The sequence below is a fragment of the Bubalus bubalis genome, chromosome 16 (genome assembly GCF_019923935.1).
Source record: "Bubalus bubalis isolate 160015118507 breed Murrah chromosome 16, NDDB_SH_1, whole genome shotgun sequence".
Taxonomy (NCBI): domain Eukaryota; kingdom Metazoa; phylum Chordata; class Mammalia; order Artiodactyla; family Bovidae; genus Bubalus; species Bubalus bubalis.
In genome coordinates this window covers 55,359,647-55,381,369 of record NC_059172.1, presented here as the reverse complement: position 1 = coordinate 55,381,369, position 21,723 = coordinate 55,359,647, and the positions used below count along the sequence as shown (strand labels likewise).

Genomic DNA, 21,723 nt, shown 5'->3' with positions numbered 1-21,723 from the left:
CTTGTACATATTGGGAAATAATCACCACCACAAGTCTAGTTAACACCCATCACCAAGCACTGTTATGAAATTTCTTTTCTTATGATGAGAACTTTTATGATCAACTCTCTAAGCAACTTCCGAATATACAATACAGTTTTATTAACTAGAATCACCCACGTGTAACTTTTTTCAGGAATTGCCAAACTGTTTTCAAAGCAGCTGCACCACTTTATATTCCCACCAACCATGTACAAGAATTTTAATTTCTCCACATGTTATCAAATTGGATCTGTTCTGTTGCTCACTGCTTACAGAATCAATACTCACAGATGAAAAAAAATTGCCTTTAATCAGAATGCCAGCAATCTGGCGAGATGGTGGACTGAACCCTCCTCCCGCCAAAACCACCTTCAAGGATTCTGCTTGGCTGTAAAAGCTTTTAAAGGGAGACAGGGAAGTAATCTAGATAATCATCGATTTGGGGGTCAGAGTCATCGCCATTCTCCACTGTGTGCAGGCTTGTCAGCTCCTCGGGGTCTTTCTCTAGATGTTATTGTGTTCACACAATTTTGTCCCACAGTTCAGGAGATCACTGAAGGGGAAGCCAGGGAAGAGATATTGTCATCTGTTAATTACTTATTCTTCATTTCTTCTTCTTTGATCTACAGAAAGAACCAATAAGTTAGGCAAGGCATAGAGTGACTAAAAGATCTGAAAAGTCTTCTTGGGTTGCAAATGAGTAGAGCATAGGGGTGCTTGGTTTAAAAGTTAGTTACAGGGGTGTCCCAGTGGTCCAGTGGTTAAGACTCAGTACTTCCAATGCAGAGGGCGTGGGTTTGATCCCTGATTGGGGAACTAAGATCCCACATGCAGTATAGTGCAGCCAAAAATTCTTTTTTAAAGTTAGTTACAATATAGTTTTGCTAAATGACAAGACAAAGGGCTTCCTGCGTAGGGAAGTTTCCCACAAAGAGCTGCTCACACACATCCTCACTGATATTCATTACTGTCTTTCGGGTCTTAGCCACCCTAGCTGGTGTGAAGTGGTACCTCAGTGGGATGAACAACCAGATATCATCCCTTCTCACCTGTTGGAAAGCAGTGCTCCCATAATTCTTCCCTATGTCTCCTGCAACAGGCTTCTTTCTCTGTCCTCGGTCACCCCCGCTAGCGTCCAAGCAGGTTCTTATTCTTTCCCACCTTAAAAAACTCCAGCTACCTTCCCAGCTCTCTCCTCCCTTTTACAACAAAAGGCCGCAAGAGAATGGTCTTCGCTTGTCCCCAGTTTCTCTCCCATCATTCTTTCTTGCACTTACTCCTTTGTCTCCATCCGTTTCCAGAACCATTCTTCTCTAGGCCATCAGTGCCCTCTGCCTTTCTGAGTCCAGTAGACCCTTCTCAGCCCTTTCAGGGATTAGCCCACCCCTTCCTCTCTCTTGGCTTGGGTCCCAGGATTCTAGAGTTCAGGTTCCCTCTCCTCGTCGCCTTCTCCTCTTCATTTCCCTGCATCTTCCTGACCTCATTAGTCCAGGGCTCAGACCTTGGCCCCTCACATTTCTTTCTATTCTCTTAGATCTCATCTAGTCTTTTGACTTTAATATCATGCAAGAGCTGATGACTCTGTTGTAGCTCCAGGCAGGAACTCTTCCTTGAGCTCAAGACACTTATCCAACTTCCCCCTGGATGTCTAATGGGCAATTCTGACTGGACAAGCTCCGAACAAAGCTCCCAGTTCCTCGCATCAAGCTGGCCAATCCCACATCTCAGTAAGGACAATACCACTCTTTCTATAGTTTAGGCCAAAACCCTGGGGTCAAAGATGGCGCTTCTCTCTCTCCCACCAGCAAATCCTGTCACCCCTCCCACTGCCTCAGCTAGCCCTGGGCCACTTGCTATTGGAGGTTGCAGTGGCTTCCTCATCAGTGTCTCTGTTTCCACCCTTGACTCCACACAGGGCCCAGTGAGGTCCTTTTAAAAGCGAAACTGGGTCGTGCCATTCCTAAGCTCAACACTTGCAGTGAAGCCCACTTCGTGAGGTCAACGCCATCGCAATGGCCTCCAAGCTCCTGCAGAATCTGGTCTCACCTCCTACCATTCTCTGCATACTCTACTTAATCCTCACTGGTCTTTTCTGTTCCCCAGACTCTGCAGGCTCAGTGTGGCCTCTGCACTTGTCTGGAATGTTCGTGCCCAGAAATCTACATGGCTCTTTCCTCATCTCCTTCCAGACTTTACTCAAAATGTTACTGCCTCAGAGGGGTCATGTCTGACCACTCTATCTAAAATCGTAATCTCCAGGGCACTTCCTACCTGCTTCTTAATTTGTTTTTCTCCTGATACTCACCATTCTAGCATGGTGTATATTTTCACCGACTCAGTGAACATGAGTTTGAGTAAACTCCAGGAGATGGTGATGGACAGGGAAGCCTGGCGCGCTGCAGTCCGTGGGGTCGCAAAGAGTCGGACACGACTGAGCGACTGAAGAACACTAAATATTTATGTGTTGGCCTTGTTTACTGTTTCTACCACTAGAATGTAAGCACTGTAAGGGCAGGGAATTTAGTCTGTTTTGTTCGCTACTATTCACTCAGCCCCTAAAACAATGCCTGTCACACGATAGGTGCTGAATAAATATCTGTGAATGAATGAAAAAATGCCAGTGATCTGGAAGTTATTCCTGAAGCAAAAGAACAGCCCCTACAAGCCAGGCCAGATACTGCCAGCTGGTGGCACTGTGACCACAGAAATGGCAAGCTCCTGGCTTCCCAGCCACTTTTTTTTTCCCTCCAGAAATTCACTCCCTTAGATGCCCCTGTTTCCTTGGTAAAATGAGTGTGACAATGAATGTGCCTCCCAGGTCAGTCTTCTGCCAGTTTTTTGTCTCCTGTCAAGATTCCTCTGAACCTGTGATTATTTCCGGTGTGATGAGGATCACCAGCCCTGGTCCAACCTCAGCTCCAGGCCCAGGTGGTGGTGAGGTGTCAGGATCTGGCAGCCATGCTTTGGCAGCTGGGTGGATGTGGTTAGACCCTGGCGAATCATTCGGGGGTCCTGGGAGAGGGGTGGGGTTTCTCCACCTGTCTCCTCTCTACTTTCGGCCATGGGACCTGTCCAGCAGTTCCAGAGCCTTGACGCTTGGGCTCCAGCCAGCTCCCACCCTCTTCAGCAGCTGCTGGGGCGGGGGACGGGGGTGGGGTGGGAAGAGGGAAAGGGTGGGGGGCCCGCGGTGAAGCGAAGTCCCCTCTGCTCTGCGTTCCTGCTGCATCTCACCATCAGCATGTGGAGGCACAAGCAAGGACCCTAGGCTCAGATCAGGGCCCATTCCTGGCTCCACCACTTGCCAGTGGGATGACCTTGCCAAGAACTGAGCCTCAGTTTCACCATCTGTCCAATGGGAGAGATGTGCCGTGCCTCGTGGTGGGGAAGGTTTGGTGCTTGGAAAACACCTGCCTGGTTCTGGGCTGACTTAGACAGGTGCCCTCAGTAAGGACTAGTTCCTGTCTTAAAGGCAGGAGTGTGAGGTCCAGGCACGGAGATCAGACCAGGATGAGGGAAGGTGGGTGGACCATTGCTTCATTCACTTACTCTAACATCTGTGTGATGTGCCTCTGGTGAGCCTGTGTAGAGCTTTGAGGCACTATGGGGATCAGAAGGATACAGGACTAAACCCAGGTGAAAAAAATTTTAAATAACAAATATGAGACAGGGCACAGGAGGTGTCAGCGGGCAGCTCATGATGAATTGCCCAGGGAACAGTTCCAGGGACAGTCCTGCTGTCTGCAGACACAGAGCAGACCAGGGTGACGACCCCAGCAAGAGGCACCCTGGTTCCACTGAGGCTGGTAGGGCTGGGAGAGGAGCCGCCGTCAGGCTGGAGAGCTCCTCCTGGGGGTGTCGTTAGGGCACTTCAGATCCCGGAAGGAACGTTCTCCTGCAGGACCCTGGGGTGAGGACTGTAATGAAGGACATTGCCACCCTTCCCACAAAGTCCTGGTGTAACCTTTAGGAAACATAAGCTATCAAGAGCCACAAACAGGAAGGCAAATACAAGCGGAGGTCATGAGCGCCATCCCTGGTAAAACCACTGCTGCCACCTCAGAGAAGGTGTAAGCCCCTCACTCTATGGACACATTTTCCACTTATGTTGAAGGCAAGAAGCTGTGGGGATCTTGGGTGTAGCATTTCCAAGGGCGGTTACAGCTATAGCTCCGTCCGACCCTTTCCCCGGCCTTAGACCTCACGGTGCTCCATCCCTGCCCACCTCTCTCGGAGCGATGCCAGCCTGGGCCCAACTTTCTCTGCCAAATCTTAAGACCTCCTGCCTCTGACCTTTTCCCTCCCTTCCCCGAGGAAGAAACTGAGGCAGCAGGAAAGACCAAGGAGTCCCAGGTTCTCCCCCACAACCAACCTCAGAGACCCCACACCTGCCCTGGAAGCTGCCTTCTCTCGTGGTCCCCTGCGGGTGTGGGGCAGAGAGGCCAGGCCGGTGCTGGATGGTCCGGTTGCTTCTGTCCCTCTCCCTGCCCATCTGGGCCTGGCATGGATGCTCTACTCGTGTCCTTGCTAAAACCAGCTGCCTGCCTGGCACAGAGGACTTCTGCTGACCCCCCTCCCCGGGACTGCGGGGCTCTTTACTCCGCCGCCCCCTCCCTCATGGCACAAGGCAGAGCGCTCACTTAGATTAATTAATCTGCTGCCCGGCCTGCTCCTCTGGCCCATCTTTTATTCATGGACAAGCGGCGTTCTCTGCTTTACCAGGATGCGAGCATCAATATTTCATCCTTGCTTCGCCTGCCAGCATCCCGCTCCCTCCTCCCTGCTTCTCACTGGCTCTAGGACCCGGAGAGCCGGGCCACGCTGGCCTGACCCAGGGCGTCATCAAAGATGTCCACACTTCCTTCAGCTTGCCCGCTGTGCCATCGTGGACTCCAGAGTCTGCGCAAGAAATCCTTCTGAGTAAGTGAACTGGAGAGGTGGCGCTGGCAGAGGGGCCAGGCCTGGAGGGAGCGTCTGGCTCAGGGCCCCATGGGGTCGAGGGAGACGTGTCCTGGGGTGTGTGTGTGGGAGGAGGGGCGCTGCAGCTGGCATGACAGTCTTGTCCCTGTGTGGCTGGGTGGCTGTCAGGATGGGGGATGAGGGCTGAGCCTGGCACAGATCCTGGCACACAGCAAGTGCTCCTATTTCTACCTCATCTTTTCTTTCTTCATTTTCCTCCTAGACCAGGTGTCATTGGTTTTTTTCCACCTCCCAGGCCTAGGCAGGTGGATAAAGGAAGCAGCGTGGGTGTTCAGGAGCACACATCCCTCTGGCCAGCCCCCAGCCCGTCTCATCTCGTCCACCTGAGGTCACAGAGGAATGCACTGCGCTCTGCCTGGGGGGTCCTGGCAGAGTGTGGAGCCGGGATGGAAGCAGTTACTCTCAGGAGGACTTTGGGCAGACTGTGGTCCTTTCTCAGGCTGGTGGCCAGCTCTTCATTTCTGTGTTGGGACTGTGGTGAGGTCAGGCCCTGGGGGAATTGCTGCGTCTGGCACCAAACTCCCCCTCCCTCCATGAGGGCCAGGTGGGGCGTCCCACTCCCCTCCTTTCCTCACCCCCCATACCTGATCCTTCAGGAGTGCCTGCCCCCGAAGCCCCCCAATACTGCTGAAATCCAGGCTCTTTGACTGTTAGCTGCCACCCTGCCCATGCCCCTCCACCTGGTCTCCACTCCCTCCTGTGTCCCTTGCAGTCTGTGCTCAGCACAGCTGCTGTGAGCCCACCTGGCCGTGCCTGGCTCACCTGTGCCAGCGGCCTGACCACGCAGGCCGGCAGGCTCCCCGGGGCCTCTGTGCCTTTTCTTACCCAAGTGTCCTCCTGGCTCACTGTCACCCCCTTCAGGTCTCTGCCGAAGTGTCACTCAGCCCCACCCCTCAACAATGTACTTTGAATTTCCCCCCCCAGCGTCTAACATGCTGGTTACTCAGTTATCCACGCTCACACAGTAAAAGCTCCCTGAGGGCAGGAAACACTAATATTTCATTCACGGATTCGTCTCAGAGTAGTGCTCCCTAGGAAGGGCTCAATAAATGTTGTGGAGTCTCAATGAATGAATGTGTGAGTGAATGAATGAGTGCATAAATGAACAAATGTGTCAGTGAATAAATGATTTAAGTGAATGGATGAATGAACAAGTAAGTGGGTAAACGAATGAGTGAATGAGTGAGTGAAGGAATGAATTCATTCCCCCCAAGAGTATTCCATGGCCCACTTAGGATGGCCCACAGATGATAATTTTTCTCTTAGGCCTATGCGCTGGGAAAACATTAGCCTGTGTTGAGAAACTGATGTTCACTCATTCACTTATTCAGTGTATTTATGGAGAACCCACCGTGTGTCAGGCCTGTCCAAGGTGTTGTGGGAGTGGTAAGGGACAAATTGGGTGGGCATGTTTGTTTTCTAGTGTTGAGTATTTATCTTCTGGTTCCCGGGGGGCTTGTTACTGTTTTCCTTTCTGCTTTGGCTGCCCCCAAGCCCAGAGCTAAGTTTGTGAATTTTCTGAGTACTAAAACTGCCCCTTTGATCTCTCTTTGTTATTCTACTTTTCTTCTCCCTGAATCTTGTTTCTGATCTTTTCAGATTCAGAAAAGGGACGTTCATCCCAGGTCCGTGTGGTGTCTGGTGGGCCGGCTCAGGACACCAGGAGGTGGCTGGCTGGGGACCAGTGCTTCCTCCTGGTCCCTCTTCTGCACCTCTCTGGCTCTCTGTCTCTGGCATCTTCACCTCTAGCTCTGTGGCTCTGCTGCCTGCTTCCTTCGGTCCCTTCTGGACCTGCCTTCTCACTGGCATGGCTGAAGATGGGGCCCCGCTACTCTTTCGCTTTGATGAAATAAATCATTTATATGTTAAATCTTATTATACGCATTCTTGTAAACTACTTCAGACTCTTTTGGCAGCAAGATGTACATAGATTACTGCTTAGGGATGAGTGCGCATATGTGTGTGTGTGTGGGGTGGCGGGGGCGGGGCGCTGGCTCTCCCTGGAGAGAGGGGGCCAAGAAGAGACAGGACTCCCCAGAGGGAGGAAGCTGAAGTGACAAACCTCCTGTGCTGGAGGAGGGTCCCGCCTGCCAGCCCTCCTGACAGGCCCTCTTTAAGAGTCAGTCTGATCTGCTCAGCCACAGCCCGGTGATCCCTTGGCCCTGGTGTGTTTTGTCACCAGCCTGCTGTCTCCTGATAAACTCCCCCTCCCCAGCCCCCGATGGCCAGTCTTGGGCTTCACAGCCTCATTCCGGGATCAAATCATGGACCATTTGTCCTTGGCCCCCTCTTACCATCACCGGGGCTGGCGTGACCTCTGCATCTGAAGTTTGGGGACAGGAGAAGGGATAGATGGGCTTGAGCAATTGGCACAGAGGGCCAGAGGTGGGGGACATTCAGGGGACGATGAGGAGGCTTTGGCTGGGGGGATGGGATGCTGGCCAATGGGTCACAGATGTGCCCGTGTCTCTCAGTCTTGAACCACAGTTCCCCTCCATCATCACTGCAGCTTTGAACAACTAACTAGACTCTTGGGGGTTGGGCAGGGGTGTGACCAAGAGAGAAGGGGACTTTGGCCTGAAAACCAGAGGCAAAGGCACCCTCACTGTGGGCTCTTGTTTGGAGGGTCTCACCCTGACCCTTAGCCTCCTGCCCCTAACATACCCTGTGGTCTCAGAAGGGGAGCCTCAGTAGGGGTAGCAACTTCCTTGGTGCCATTGCTGAGGCTGTAAGAGGTCACTGCTAATAGTCACGTACCTCTAAACAAGTTAAGTAACTTCTCTGTGCCTCAGTGTTAGCATCTGCACATTGGGGATAAGGCTTCTCACAGAGTTGTTGTAAAGATTAAGATTACCTAAAAATTCAGCAGAATGTCTGCATACAGTAAGTACTCAGTAAGTGGTAGCCACTATTATTATCATTTGTGACACTCTAGAAGGTTCTTCCCACCCCTATATCTCTTTCTTACATGCATAGCCTAAAATTCCTTCTCTGCTTATTTCTTTGAATGCTAGTTCTTCCAAAGCTCCAATGAAGAAACTCAAAATAGCACCTGACAAGACCGTGTGAAAGTTAAGAACAGGGACTTGAGGTCTAACGCTTCACCTTGTCTGCTGTGTGGCCTTGGGCAGCTCCCTAGCCTCTCTGAGCCTTGATTCTTTTTCTTTTGATGAGATAACAGATCCAGATGTGGGCTTCTTTTTTTTTCCTTCCAATATTTATTGTTAAATATTTGGCTTCACCGGGTCTTAGTTGCTACATGCAGATTCTTTAGTTGTGGCTTGTGAACTCTTAGTTGCAGATGTGGGATCTATTAATAGTTCCTGACCAGGAATTGGGAGTGTGCAGTCTTAGCCTCTGGACCATCAGGGAAATCCCTCTAGGGTTCTTTTGAACATGAAACAAAACCAAGTGTTTAAGACACTCAGCGTGGTGTGCGGCGTGGCCTGCGTGGTCGAGAAACAGGAGGCTGTCACTTTACGAGCTGCTGGTCACAGATCGCTGCATCAAGGCTGCCCTCAATTCTGAGCCGGCAGCGCAGGGTTCACCACGCCCCTTCTGGGGGAGAAGACAGGTCACGAGAGGGGAAGTGACTTTCCGAGCTGGGCTGGACCTTGGCCTCCCAGCTTGGATACTGGCCTTCAGAGCCTGGCTCAGGTGGCCATCACTCTTGAAGTGATGTGAGGAATCAGAGGCTTTGCTCCTGACCTGAGGCCAGGAGGGAGGGAAGGGGGCCGGCAGGGGTGGTGGCAGGTCCGAGTGTGAGGTTACAGATGGGGCTGGGGAGGGGACTTCAGGAGTCACAGTGAACCTTCCCCTTCACAGCTTTGCCCCAACCCAGCCCACTCTCTGCTGCTGTGTGAGCGACCCCATGCACCCTCCTCCTGCAGCTCCCAGGGCTTGGCTCTGGGCTCAGGGGCAGTGGGTGGCTAGAATAGAGCCCGTCCGCAGGACTGGAAGTGGTGTGCCTGCCCCCTGCCCGCTGGGGCATGGCCTTCTCTGGTGCCTCCCAGGCTCAGGAGGGCTAGAGACTGGCCCTGACCCAGGGAAAAGCTTTAGACATGATTTCATTTTTTATTGAGATTGTAAGTGGTGGGGGAAAAGACAAGGAAAAAAATAGCCCATCTGGGCTGAGCAGGGGAGAAAGCAATTTCCTTCTGAAATCTCCTTTTCTCTGATTTTCAAAATATTAGAAGAAAATTTAGAAATGTCTTGGTGCCTCTGGCTGGGGTGTGGGCCAGGCCACCTAAGAGTCACTAGGGTGGGGTCCAGAGAGGTGGCTGGGGAGCGGTGAAGAGGAATCAAGGCCTTTTGAGTTCCAGTCCAAGCCTCAAGGCCAGGCCGGGGGGTGGGTGGAGGGTGGGGTGTGGGGGGATCGTGGGGCAGAGGGAGCGCTGAGGATGGAGGGTGACAGGGACTGGCAGGGGTCGGAGGTCCTGGTGGGCAGAAGGGAGGAGGAAGAAACAGCAGAGACTCCCAGGCTGCTGGGGCCGGGGGTCCTCCAGCACCTAAAGGAAGTCTGTGCCTGGGTCAGCGTCTCAGGAGATCTCATGGGGCAGAAGCACAGATCCATCCTAAAGGACAGGGCATTCTAATCCCTTTCCTGGAAGGGGCCACGGGTGCTGGGTAGTCAGGTGGTCCCTCGGAGGCCTTGTCAGGGACTGCAGGGGCATGCGTGGTAAAGGGCCAGCCTGACCTTGTCCTCTTGGGCCATTCTCCACGTTCCCCGGATGCCCCCTCCTCAGCCTCTGCTTCTGTGAGTGGACGTGGTCCAGTAGGCATGGCATAGCTGTGAGGATTCCAGTTTGGGGGGCAGGATGGGCCCTTGCGGGTGGGGCAGAAATAGAGGCTGAGGCTCTCTATAAGGGCTTCCTCTGGTCTTGTCCTTTCCTATGACGTGGTGCTAATGCCATGTCCTAAAGCACCAACCCTCCAACTAACCCATCAGCCACCAGAGTCTGCCAACTTGCCAGTCAAGCCATTACCTCACTAACCAACCCAGGAACCACCAGCCAACACATCACCTACTGTACCTGGTGCTATTACACCACCCTGGTAACCCTCTAAGCAGCTACCAACCAACCCACCAACCCGAAAACCCACCAACCTGTCTGCCAACTAAGCTGCTCTTCCACCATTCTACCACCCCACTAACTAGCCTATCAACCAACTCACCAGTCAACCCATTACTTCACCGTCCAATCTGAAGATAGAAGCTACACAGTAATTGAACAGGAAAGGTTTGATATAGAGAATTACTAACTGGAATAGGGGCTGACTTACTAAGGGTTACCTACTGTCTGTTTTAATAGGAGACTGATTTGCTTACTCTAAAGAAACAAGGGAATAGCAGATGTGGGGAGTGGCCACTGCCTCTGGGGCTGAGGCAGAGGTTGAAGGAAGGAACCAACACGGAAGAGCCTCCCCCACCTACACCACCTACATACAACCAGGGCTGATGATGTCACCACCGGGCTAAGGGAGGTCACGGCGAGGCCCCTGGGATGGCAGAAGACTTGGCGAGGTGCCATGCTGGCAGAACTCCCTGGGAAGCTGCCTTTGGGGTTGCTCAGGGAAGGTACGTTGTCGATGGCTCACTGCAGGGGCCTGGAAGGGAAGCCCCTTCTTCCTGCAGTGTCTCTGCTCTTGCTACTAACAAAGCTTAACAGAGGACTTCCCTGGTGGTCCAGGGGTTGCGAATCTGCCTGCCAATGCAAGGTACATGGGATCGATCCCTGATCTGGGAAGATCCCACATGCTGCGGAGCAACTAAGCCCATGCACCACAACCACTGAGCCCGCGCTCTAGAGTCTGTGCTCCACAGCAAGAGAAGCCACTGCAGTGAGAAGGCCGTGCACAGCTGGAGACTAGCCCCTGCTCGCCACAGCTAGGAATGAAGACCAGTGCTGTCAAAAATAAGTAAATAAAATTTTAAAATATTAAAAAAAACACATTAATGGAGAGCAAGCTGGTAAAGGAGAAACATTCACAGAGTCCAGCTATGACTCTTCGGGTGTTGAAGAGTCATCTGAAGCTAAGAGGCAGTAAGATAATAATTGACATGCCCATTCTCCCACCTTCCCCTAACTCAGCAAATCAGTTCACTGGCCAATCAACCAATCAATGAACAAGACTACTTTTCCAGCAACCCATCCCACACCCCATTAATTGGCAATCCTCTAACCTATGTACCAACCTACAAAACTACCTACCAGCCAGCCCCAGCAACCTAGTTTTCTCTCTTTTTTTCATTGGTGTGTATCTGTTAATTTCATACTCCTAATTTATCTCTCGCTGCTTCTCTCCTTTGGTAACTGTAAGACTGTTCATGGGGTTCTCCAGGCAAGACTGCTGAAGTGGTTTGCTATTCCCTTCTCCAGAGGACCACGTTTTGTCAGAACTCTCCACCATGACCCCTCAGTCTTGGGTGGCCCTACATGGCATAGCTCATGGTTTCATTGAGTTAGACAAGGCTGTGGTCCATGTGATCAGTTTGGTTAGTTTTCTATGATTGTGGCTTTCATTCTGTCCACCTTCTGACGAAGAATAAGAGGCTTATGGAAGCTTTCCAATAGTCATGTATGGACGTGAGAATTGGACTATAAAGAAAGCTGAGTGCCAAAAAATTGATGCTTTTGAACTGTGATATTGGGAGAAGACTCTTGAGAGTCCCTTGGACTGCAAAGAAATCAAAGCAGTCAATCCTAAAGGAAATCAGTCCTGAATATTCATTGGAAGGACTGATGCTGAAGCTGAAACTCCAATACTTTGGCCACCTGATGCCCAGAACTGACTCACTGGAAAAGACCCTGAAGCTGGGAACGATTGAAGGCAGGAGGAGGAGGAGAAGGGGATGACAGAGGATAGTTGGATGGCATCACCGACTCGATGGACATGAGTTTGAGGAAGCTCCGGAAGTTGGTGATGGACAGAGAAGCCTGGTGTGCTGCAGTCCATGGGGTTGCAAAGAGTCGACACGACTGAGCGACTGAACTGAATTGAACTGAACCATAAGACTGGTATTTATGTCTTTGAGTCTGTTTTATTGATGTTACTCTGTTCCAGGCACTGTGCTCAGATCTGTGTGGACAGTTTCCACCCTAAAGGAGAAGTACTTTGGAGTAATTTATCTAGATAGGGGAAACATATGACCAGCTAAGAGTCAACAGGGACCCATCACACAGGTGACATCATTAAATGAACAAACTCTGAAGTTAGTGGTGAGAGAAATGGTGTGGGACAGCTTTGTGGAGGAGGGGAAGTGATATGTGTTTTGAAGACTGAACAGAATGGAGGTTTGGATTGGAAAAGGGATTCAGAGGAGGGCAGGTAGGGATGAGCATCTCCCATATCTCTGGATGGAGGACTCAGGCACATGAAGACTTCAGCATGAAGGGTTCTCCGTGCTCAGGAGGCCCTTCACCCACAGCTGCACTGGATCTGCCTGTGATGGGGAAGCACCATCATGACCCTGGGAGGGCTGCTGATCATACATACCATCAGCTTATCCCACAGGCAGTGGGCAGGCTTTCTATCTAACATGGCTCTTCCATTTTCATCAAGGACAAAAATGAAAAGGAAAAAAGGTTCAGGCAGAATTCAGGCAGAACTTCTAGTTCAGACCAGCAGGAGTCTCAGGAATCACTTCTCTGTAGACCTTAAAGAAGAGAGACTCCTGTCTAGCTGGGCTGGCTGAGATATTAACCTGCTCAGAGGCAGGGGAATAACAGAGATGACCCTTCCTAACCTCATTGTTAAAGAGTTCCCTGTGCCCCAGGTCCACCTGTTTCCAGGCTCCCAACAGCCCAAGTGCCATTAAGTCTCTCGGAATAAAAATCTGACTTTAGAATCAATTGATGGAGAAAGGTTCTCCAAACATTTGTCAGCGAAGGTAATTAAATTCCGATAGGAGAAGATGGAGCGGTGTGACAGGGCGGTGGGGGCAACATGCTGGCGCCGGGCTGCTGAGCAGTGAAATCGCAGGCGTGCGCAGCCCAAAGCTGGCAGCAGCACAAAGGAAACTGGAGCAGTCAAATATTTCCCTCCTCGTTGAGTTCCATTTACATGTTTATAATAGAGGTTCTTAAGGCCCTAATGAGAAGGCTGCTCATTGCAGGGAAGAGGATGATTAAGGCTCTGCCAGACGCGATCAGGGACAGGAACAAAGGCCTGTTAATTACTACAGAAGGACAGGAGGGGAGCCAGGCTCGGCTCGCAGCTCCCCAGGGCCTCCCCAGGCTGGTGCCTCCTCTTCTCCAGGCACACCTTTGCCCCTAGTGCTTCCCCCACATCCCCCCTCCTCCCACCTATGACCTCCAAGAGGTGGGGTGGGCGGATCCCCAGGGCTCACAGGGGCTCGAAGATGCAGATGTTCCCATTTCCCCTCCTTAGGGGGTCATTTCAGGCTCTACCTGAAGATGCCCTGTGGTGGGGGGAGGGCGGGCTGGGGAGTGGAGGGAAGGGAACAGAAGAAACTGCAGAACTGGTTGGCGTCCCACAGACCCGCGGCCTCCAGGAGGCAGCTTGCAGGGGCTTCCTGGCCCTTGAGGGGGACAAGGCCCCTCTTCCCAGCCTTTAGGACACTGGGGACACAAGGCTATGTCTGTGGCGATCCAGGCCACAGTGACGTGGTGATGTCATCTGATATGAAGGCTGAGAGAGCCTCCCAAGTTGATTTCAAGTCCACTTTAATAACCAGAGTTCATGATGTGGTGGACAAAAGTATACACTTGGGCCAACAGACTTAGGGCAAGACAGACCTAGGTTCAAATCCCAGGTCTGCTATCTGCCAGTAAGCTTCAGTCTCTTCAGATGCTCCCTGCTGGCTCAGACGGTAAAGAATCTGTCTGCAATGCAGGAGACCTGGGTTCAATCCCTGGGTCAGGAAGATCCCCTGGAGAAGGAAATGGCAACCTACTCCAGTATGCTTGCCTGGAGAATTCCATGGACAGAGAAGCCTGGTGGGCTACAGTCCATGGGGTCGCAAAGAGCTGGACTTGACTAACACTTTCACTTTTCACTTTCAGTCTCTTCATGGGTAGAAAGGGAATGGCCACACCTACAAACCTACCCTGGGCTCATTTGATGACTGGGTGAGATAATGCAGGTAGCCTGGCACACAGTGGGTGCTCAGTGCATGTTGGTGACCTTCCACCGGTTCTCTGGGGCTGAGTTGGTAGCCTGAGGGGAAGACCTTGGGAGTCTTCTCTCAGACCTCGCAGGGCCTGGGGCTGAGCCTGTTCAGCGCTGGTGTCCTTCAGCAGGTCCCTGCCCTGTGTCTACTCCGCTCATGCTGGGTGTCTGTGGACAATCTGGGAAGAGCAGCTCTCAGTCCCCCAGGGAAGGCTGGGGGCACTGCCTCTGGGTGACTGTCCACCCAGTACTGTGCGTTTTCACCTGAGCTCCATCCTGAGGGCCTCACCTGTGCTCCATCCTGAGGGCCTCACCTGAGCACCATCCTGAGGGCCTCACCTGAGCACCATCCTGAGGGCCTCACCTGTGCTCCATCCTGAGGGCCTCACCTGAGCACCATCCTGAGGGCCTCACCTGAGCACCATCCTGAGGGCCTCACCTGAGCATCATCCTGAGGGCCTCACCTGTGCTCCATCCTGAGGACCTCACCTGTGCTCCATCCTACTCCTCAGGGCTCAAGAGGTGAGGGGAAGATGAGAGGAGAGAGATGAGAGGAACAGGCCTGGGTGTCTCCCTGATTTCCCCATGGGGAAGGAGGATCAGAGGAACAAGAGTTACGTCATACAAAGTAGAGTGAATCTGGCAGTCAAGAGTGGAATTTGAAAAACTTTGATTTTTAGGAAAACGATCATCTTGTAAAGGCCTCAACCAGAAATTTCCCAATTAGAATCTTGGTTGTGGGCCCGGGGGATATAGATGAGATGAGAATGATTCTGAAGGCAAGGTAAAGACCTTAAGATGAGAGGCCCAAACTCCCTGGAGATTATAGTGCTATCTTGGCTTTCTCAGGGGTCACTCATGGGCCCTGAGAGGCTCAGCTCAGAGGCTGTGATGTCATGGAAGGGATGGTGGGGGAAGGCAGCTAGGCTGTCTCAGGTGTCTTGTGTCCCAAGGTGCTTTCCTCGGAGCTGTCTATGGTGCTGGTCTCACATCTCATCTAGCACACACGGCCTGGCTGGCCTCATCTCTCCAGCTGGTTGCTTGCCAGGTCTGTCATCTCCAGAACACCTGGCCATAGCACTGACCCCTACTGCAAGTCCCAGAACTTGCAGGCATACCTAACTTTAAGACGAATTTTAGCTCATGTCTTACTGTTAACAATAACCTAACCCAATAACAATAACCTGATCATAATGTACAGTTTAGAGTTCACCTTAATTAGGACTCTAACTGGAATGCAGACTTGAATCCAGTACAAATCTGAAGTTCAGTTACACTCTCATCCCTTCCTTGAGATGAATCTTAAACACTATCCTCACTCTAACCTCAGCCCTAGTATTGGTCTGCACTTGACCTCTCACCCTACTCTCAGACTGTACCTGAGCCGTAAAGTCTTGGGGGTGAGTAAAGACTGGCTGCTCCCTCCCTCCTTCCTCCACTCTCGCTCCTTGTCAACATGGTTGAGCACCTGTGTTGGGGTAGAGAGTTGTGTCCTTCTACCCCTGTTCTCAGGGAACTTGGCCCTCAGTGTCCTCACTCACAGAAAAGCCCAGGGGTTGATTAACTCATGCCAACGTCAGCACTGATGACATTCTCCCAAGAGGAAAGTCTTTGGAGAAGACATCGTTGTCATTTTCCAAAGGCAAACAACAGGTGGCATGGGATGCTTTGGGTTCTGCCCACCACCACCTGCTGTGTTTGTTTGCCTCTGGTCCATCGTACCTCTAGTGTGAGTGGGGAGGGGAGTGATGGTACCTCTCATGGAGGAGAATTTCACGGAGGAAAAGCAAAGAACTGGTTTGTATGTAAATGGAGAGGGGTGCTGAGCGGCACAGTAGAATCAGACACGAGATCACCACCTACAAGTCCCTCTCATGCTCATCCCACTGCAGCCTCACAATACTCTCTGAATGGGGAGGTGGGGTCCCATTTTGAAGCTGAGAAAGTTGAGGTTCTGAGAGGTGAAACGACTCGTCTAGGTGGAGAACCTGGGAGTTGTATACAAGTCTTCAGGCTACAAGGCCCTGAAGCTGGGGAAGGGATTCTAGAGGAGGAGGGGGGAGGGCTTCACCAGTGAGGGGAGGGGGTTTTCCAGCCACAGGGATGCGGTGCTGGGAGGGGCAAGTTGTGGGTTGAGGTGGGCGTTGAAGAAGAGAGGCTGGTCAAAGCTGAGATGGGTGGATGGGCTGAGAAGGCCCCTGGAGGCTGGTCTGGACTTTGCCTTGACTCAAGGCTGGACCCTGGGGGAAGCTCAGAGGGAGAAGAGAACCCCGTAGCTGATTCTTCCTGAGAGGTCTTCCTGTGTGCCATGTGGAGAAGCCAAGGAGTGAGATGGAAAAGGGGAGCAGGGGAGAAGCCAGGAGAAGGCATGTGATGTTCCTGGGGTCCATGGCCTACTGACCCTCCCCTCCTCAGCAGTGTCCCCCTCCATCCTTGGGTCTTCTGCTCATAGCCAGAGGAACCTTCTGTGATGCTCATGAGGACTCTCCTCTCCAAGAAGCTGGGCTGCTTCCTTTTTTCTGCCAAATTCCATCCAACTCTATTTCTTGGCTTTCTGGTCCCTTGTAGTTGAGGTGAATATATAAAAAGTCTTCCAAATTCTTGCATTGTTGAGACTGAAAGGAGCACTGATATAATGACTGTGTGGAGGCTGCAGGTGTGATAATGGGGTGTACACCATGGTCTCACCCCTCCAGCCCAACCCCTGGGCGCCCCAACACTACCCCCAACTCCTAAGATCCTGACAAGGTGTATGCCTATACCTTCTTGGGCCTGGAGGGCTCTTTACTGTGAGAGGAAAGGTGTGGCATGGGGGTCGGAAGCTGAGCCCTGGACCCAGCTCTCCACTCATGGTGTTCAGATCTTGGGTGGGGCACCCCTCCTCCTGGGCTTGTCTCCCTGTGTGCTGTGCTAAGTCTCTCAGGTGTGTCCAGCTCTTTGTGACCCCATGGACTGTAGCCCGCCAGGCTCCTCTGTCCATGGGGATTCTCCAGGCAAGAATACTGGAGTGGGTTGCCATGCCCTCCTCCAGGGGACCTTCCTGACCCAGGGATTGAACCCAGGTCTCCTGGATTGCAGGTGGATTCTTTACTGTCTGAGCCACCAGGAAAGGCCAGATATTCACTCCTGCTCAGTTTCTCTTCCAAGCAGATGGAGAATGTGACGGCACTCAGAAAATGGATGCACTGTTTACATGAGGCTTGCCGGAGTTATTGTTCCTTTTCTTGCCCAAATTTTGGCCCCAATTATTATTTTTTATTTTTAATTATGGTAAAACACACATAACATAAAATTGCCATCTTAAGCATTTTTAAGCGTAGGGTTCAGTAGTGTTCATTGTAATCGTATTATTGTGCAACACCTCTCCAGAATTTTTCATCTTGTGAGTCTGAAGCTCTGGACTCATGAAGCAACAATTCCCCGTTCCCCACTCCCTCCAGCCCCTGGCGACAAGCATTCTGCTTTGTGTTCCCATGGATTTCACTACCCTAAGAACCTTGTATAAGTGGAATTGAAGAGCATTTGTCTGTTTGTAACTGGTTTATTTCACTTAGCATAATGTCCTCAAGGTTTAGTGTCATATGATAGTTCCATTTGTAACTTTGAGAGGAACCCCCACACTGCTTTTTTAAGAATTTATTTATTTATTTACTTTTGGCTGTTGCTAGGTCTTGGTGGCTGTGCCTGGGCTTTCTCTAGTTGCGGTGTGTGGGCTTCGCATTGCAGTGGCTTTTCTTGCTGCAGAGCACAGGCTCTGGGCGCACAGGCTCAGTAGTTGTGGCACATGAGTTTAGTTACTCCTTGCATGTGGGATCTCCCCTAACCGGGGATCGAACCCACATCCCCTGCATTGTCAGGCAGAGTCTTAACCACTGGACCACCGGGGAGTCCACCATACTGTTTTCTGTAGTGGCTACACCATTTTATATTCCCACCAGCAGAATATAAGGGTTTCAATTTCACCATGTCCTTACCAACGTTTGCTTTTTTTGATAGTCGGCCGACTAATGGGCATGAGGTGTGATATTTCACTGTGGTTTTGATTTTCATTTCGTTTCAATTTATTTATTTAGGCCCCTATTTAGTTTAATTTCCTTCCACCATGAAGCTTTCATTTCCTGCGGCATTCAGCGACCCTGCTCTGCTCCTTCCAGGATTCTCAGGCTGGTCTTGCAGTGGGTACCTGATTAGCGCCCCTCCCATTGATCACAGACTGCCAGCCCTGCGTGGGGGAGGTGGTATCTTTCCTCTGTCAGCTTTAGCACAGCCTTGGGTGCCCAGGGAGGCCTCATCATGTTGACTGGATGTTGATTGAACCAGTCTTTAGTTCAATGTTTTTCAAACTTGAATCAGAACCAATGAATCAGAGTTGTCTGGTGGACTTGATAAACCTTAAATTGCTAAGCCCCATCCCCAATATGGGCTTCCCAGGTGGCGCTAGTGATAAAGAATCTGCCTACCAATGCAGGAGATGCAGAAGACTCTGGTTTGATTTCTGGGTGAGGAAGATCTTCTGGAGTAGGAAATGGCAACCCACTCCAGTATTCCTGCCTGGGAAGTCCCATGGACAGAGGAGCCTGGCGGGCAACAGTCCATGGGGTCGCAAAGAGTTGGACATGACTGAGTGAGTGCAAACAACACATTCCCAATTTCTGATTCAATAAATGTGGGGTCGTGGTTCAGATGTGTCCCACTCTGTGACCCCATGGACTACAACATACCAGGCCTCTCTGTCCCTCACCATCTCCTGAAGTTTGCCCAAGTTCGTGTCCATTGCATTGATGATGCCGTCCAGCCATGTCATCCTCTGATGCCCTCTTCTCCTTCTGCCCTCAGTATTTCCCAGCATGAGGGACTTTTCTAATGAGTCGGCTATTCCAGTCAGGTGACCAAAATACTGGAGCTTCAGCTTCAGCATCAGTCCTTCCAAATGATGCAATTCAGGGTTGATTTCCCTTAAGATTGACTGGTTTGATCTCCTTGCTGTCCAAGGGACTCTCAGGAGTCTTCTCCAGCACCACAGTCCGAAGGCCTCAGTTCTTTGGTAGGGCCTCAGAATCTGCCTCAGGGGACGCTGATGCTGCTGGTCCAGGGACCACACTTGAGAACCACTGCTGTTCTTAGCAAAAACCTTGCCTGCCTTCCAGGGATCCTTCAGTCTAAGGGGGAACGGGCTGAGAGGAGATGTTCTCAGGGGGGTTGTGTGTGTGTGGTGGGGAGGAGCAGCACCTTAGCCACCCAGGAGGCGAGCTCCTCTTGCCTAGAGGCAGCAGCAGCCTCCACTGTTTTTGGAGAACGTTCATTCGTGTTGGATGTCCTCAGCCAGAGCTGCGCTATCCAAGTTTAATCTGCGCAGAGCAATTAGAGGGAGGGAGCCGAGCGGGGAGTGGGGGCTGGGGGAAGGCAGCTGCATATTTCATGCTGTTCCAGGCTTTGAAGGTCCCGGGAAGGCAGGCTCATGGCAGTCAGTGACAGCTTCGTCGCAATGAGGGATGGGAGATACACCCTGCCGGGGGTGGGGTGCAGAGCCTGGGGCTCATCACAGGGGTGGAGGGACTGTGGACCAGGCAGGGGAGGTAAGGGTTTAGATGGAAGCAGGGGAGGAGACTCTGTCATCAAGGCCCTCCTGTAGCCCAACCCCTTCTCCTCCAGGATGTAGGGGTGCTCCTGGGTTTCCAGGAAGATTTTCAGCTGCAGCCTCTAAGGGCTTGCCTCTGTCCCCAGGGACATATCTGGAACATTCTTCTCCCTCCAAAGAGATATCTCAACAGTCGCAAAAGCTTCTGGCAGAGCAAAACCCCAGGGTCCCTGAAATTGCCCCCAGCTGGTGGTATCAGGAGTCTCTGAATTGAAGAGAATGGGGCTTCCCTGGTGCCTCAAATGGTAAAGAATCTGCCTTCAATGCGGGAGACCCGGGTTTGATCCCTAGGTTGGGAAGATCCTCTGGAGAAGGGAATGGCTACCCACTCCAGTATTCTTGCCTGGAGAATTCCATGGACAGAGGAGCCTGGTGGGTTAGGACATGACTGAGCAGCCAATACTTTCTCTTTATTTTTCACAGGGCTCATTACTCTTTGGTCTCAGATCTGCATCCTGTTTGCCCCTTCCTCCTCCATCCCTCACCCCAACCTCCCACCAGTAGAGGTCAATTTTTGAAAAGCTTGTAACTGAGGGTTTGGTAAGAATCTCTGAACATTCTAAAAATGCCCCCTCCTTTCTTTTAGTTAGGGTCATACTGCCCCGGATCCTTAGCACAGACCTGATGTAGGAATTTAGATCTGCAATTCAGGGTGATAGAAGAAAAAAGGAGGCAGGGTCCTTACTCAGAGACAAGCCTGGCTTGGGGACACTGACTGGGACCAGAGTGGGGGTCTGCGTGGGGTCCGAGCCTTCAGTTTTCAGGATACAGACTCAAAGGGCTGTTGGCACCCAGAGTTGGCTGCATGGACAAGCATGCCCTCTCTGGGCTCAGCAGGATACCATGTGAGCCTCATAGAGTCTGTGACTGTGGTTTCTTTACTCACAGATATCCAGATGGTCATCAGAGGTGGGATGGTATGGATAGCTGGACAGGACCCAGGCAGCCTCAGCTGCACTTCTGGCCTGTCCCAGCCCTGCCCCATTTCTAGGGCTCCATTTGTCCTTCCAAAGGACTTTTAGAGCCATGGGGTAGGACTGGTCCCTGGGAGGTGGGAAGGGTTGATGTCAATGTGGTATGTCTTTCAATCAGATGGACCAGAGTTCAGATCCTGCCTTTGCTTCCTAATTTCTTGAGAGGTGAACTTGGGCAAGTCATGTGACTTTCCAGAGTCTCAATTTGCTCATCTTGAAAGTGGGGATATAATTTCAATTTTGCAAGGATGTTGTGAGGATATGGTATATGAAAAACAGCACAGTGCCTGGCACCTGTGAGCTCCTGATAATGGGCACATGCAAGACCTTGGGAGGGGGGCACTGAAGCTGTTCAGGGCCTTATCTGGCCCTGGGTAAGGTCCCTCCAGCCCAGACCAGGTGGAACCAGGGACCTGGCCTCCAGCCCCCTCCCTCAGAGCGAGTTGGAGTGAGCATTCAATCCTGATTAGCTCCACCAGGCTCCCTCGTAACCTTTTCATTAGGAAATTATGTTTAATAGAAATTGTTCTGACATCTCTCAGCAGCGTTTCCCTGCAATTCATTACCACCTCGGGGGAGGGGGGCAGGTGGCTGAGCGACTCTTGGGCCTGGATCCACGGGGAGGCCCCCACGCCCCCCCCCCCCGTCCCCTCCCCTTGTCCAGTTGTTGCCTGTGTGTATGTGGGATAGAGTCTTGGCGATCCCACTGAGAGGCAGGCCAGCTGTTGGAGCAGAGACGGGAACGCTGCTCTCAGCACCCTCCCTGGGGTCCCATTTGGGACTACCCAGCTGCTGCCAGTGATGCTTGTACGTCGATGGCGTCCATTCTTTTCTGTTGTCGCACGGCCCCCAGAAGGGAGAGGACGCACTGGTCTCCGGCTGCAGTGGAGTGGGAAGCATGGGCGGTGTATTCTGGCCTCTGCTGCCCCTCTGTCTGCAAACTCTCCCCTCTGCCCTGCTCCCTTCCTCCTGAAGCCTCCC

At 51.9% G+C, this 21,723-nt stretch overlaps 1 long non-coding RNA gene across 10 annotated transcripts in view; it reads left to right on the top strand.

Annotated features, from left to right (window-relative positions):
• LOC112579692 overlaps window positions 1–21,723 on the top strand; it is a 235,781-nt gene that overhangs the window by 84,963 nt on the left and 129,095 nt on the right. The window contains exons 2-4 of one of the 10 annotated variants that reach the window (XR_006545372.2): window positions 4,741–4,938; window positions 5,201–5,480; window positions 6,598–6,873. The exons of 8 other annotated variants lie outside the window; for them this stretch is intronic. This is a non-coding gene — a long non-coding RNA (uncharacterized LOC112579692). Of the gene's footprint in view, window positions 1–4,740; window positions 4,939–5,200; window positions 5,481–6,597; window positions 6,874–21,723 lie in introns of those variants that run through there. One more of the 10 variants, XR_006545371.2, reaches the window with a different exon arrangement.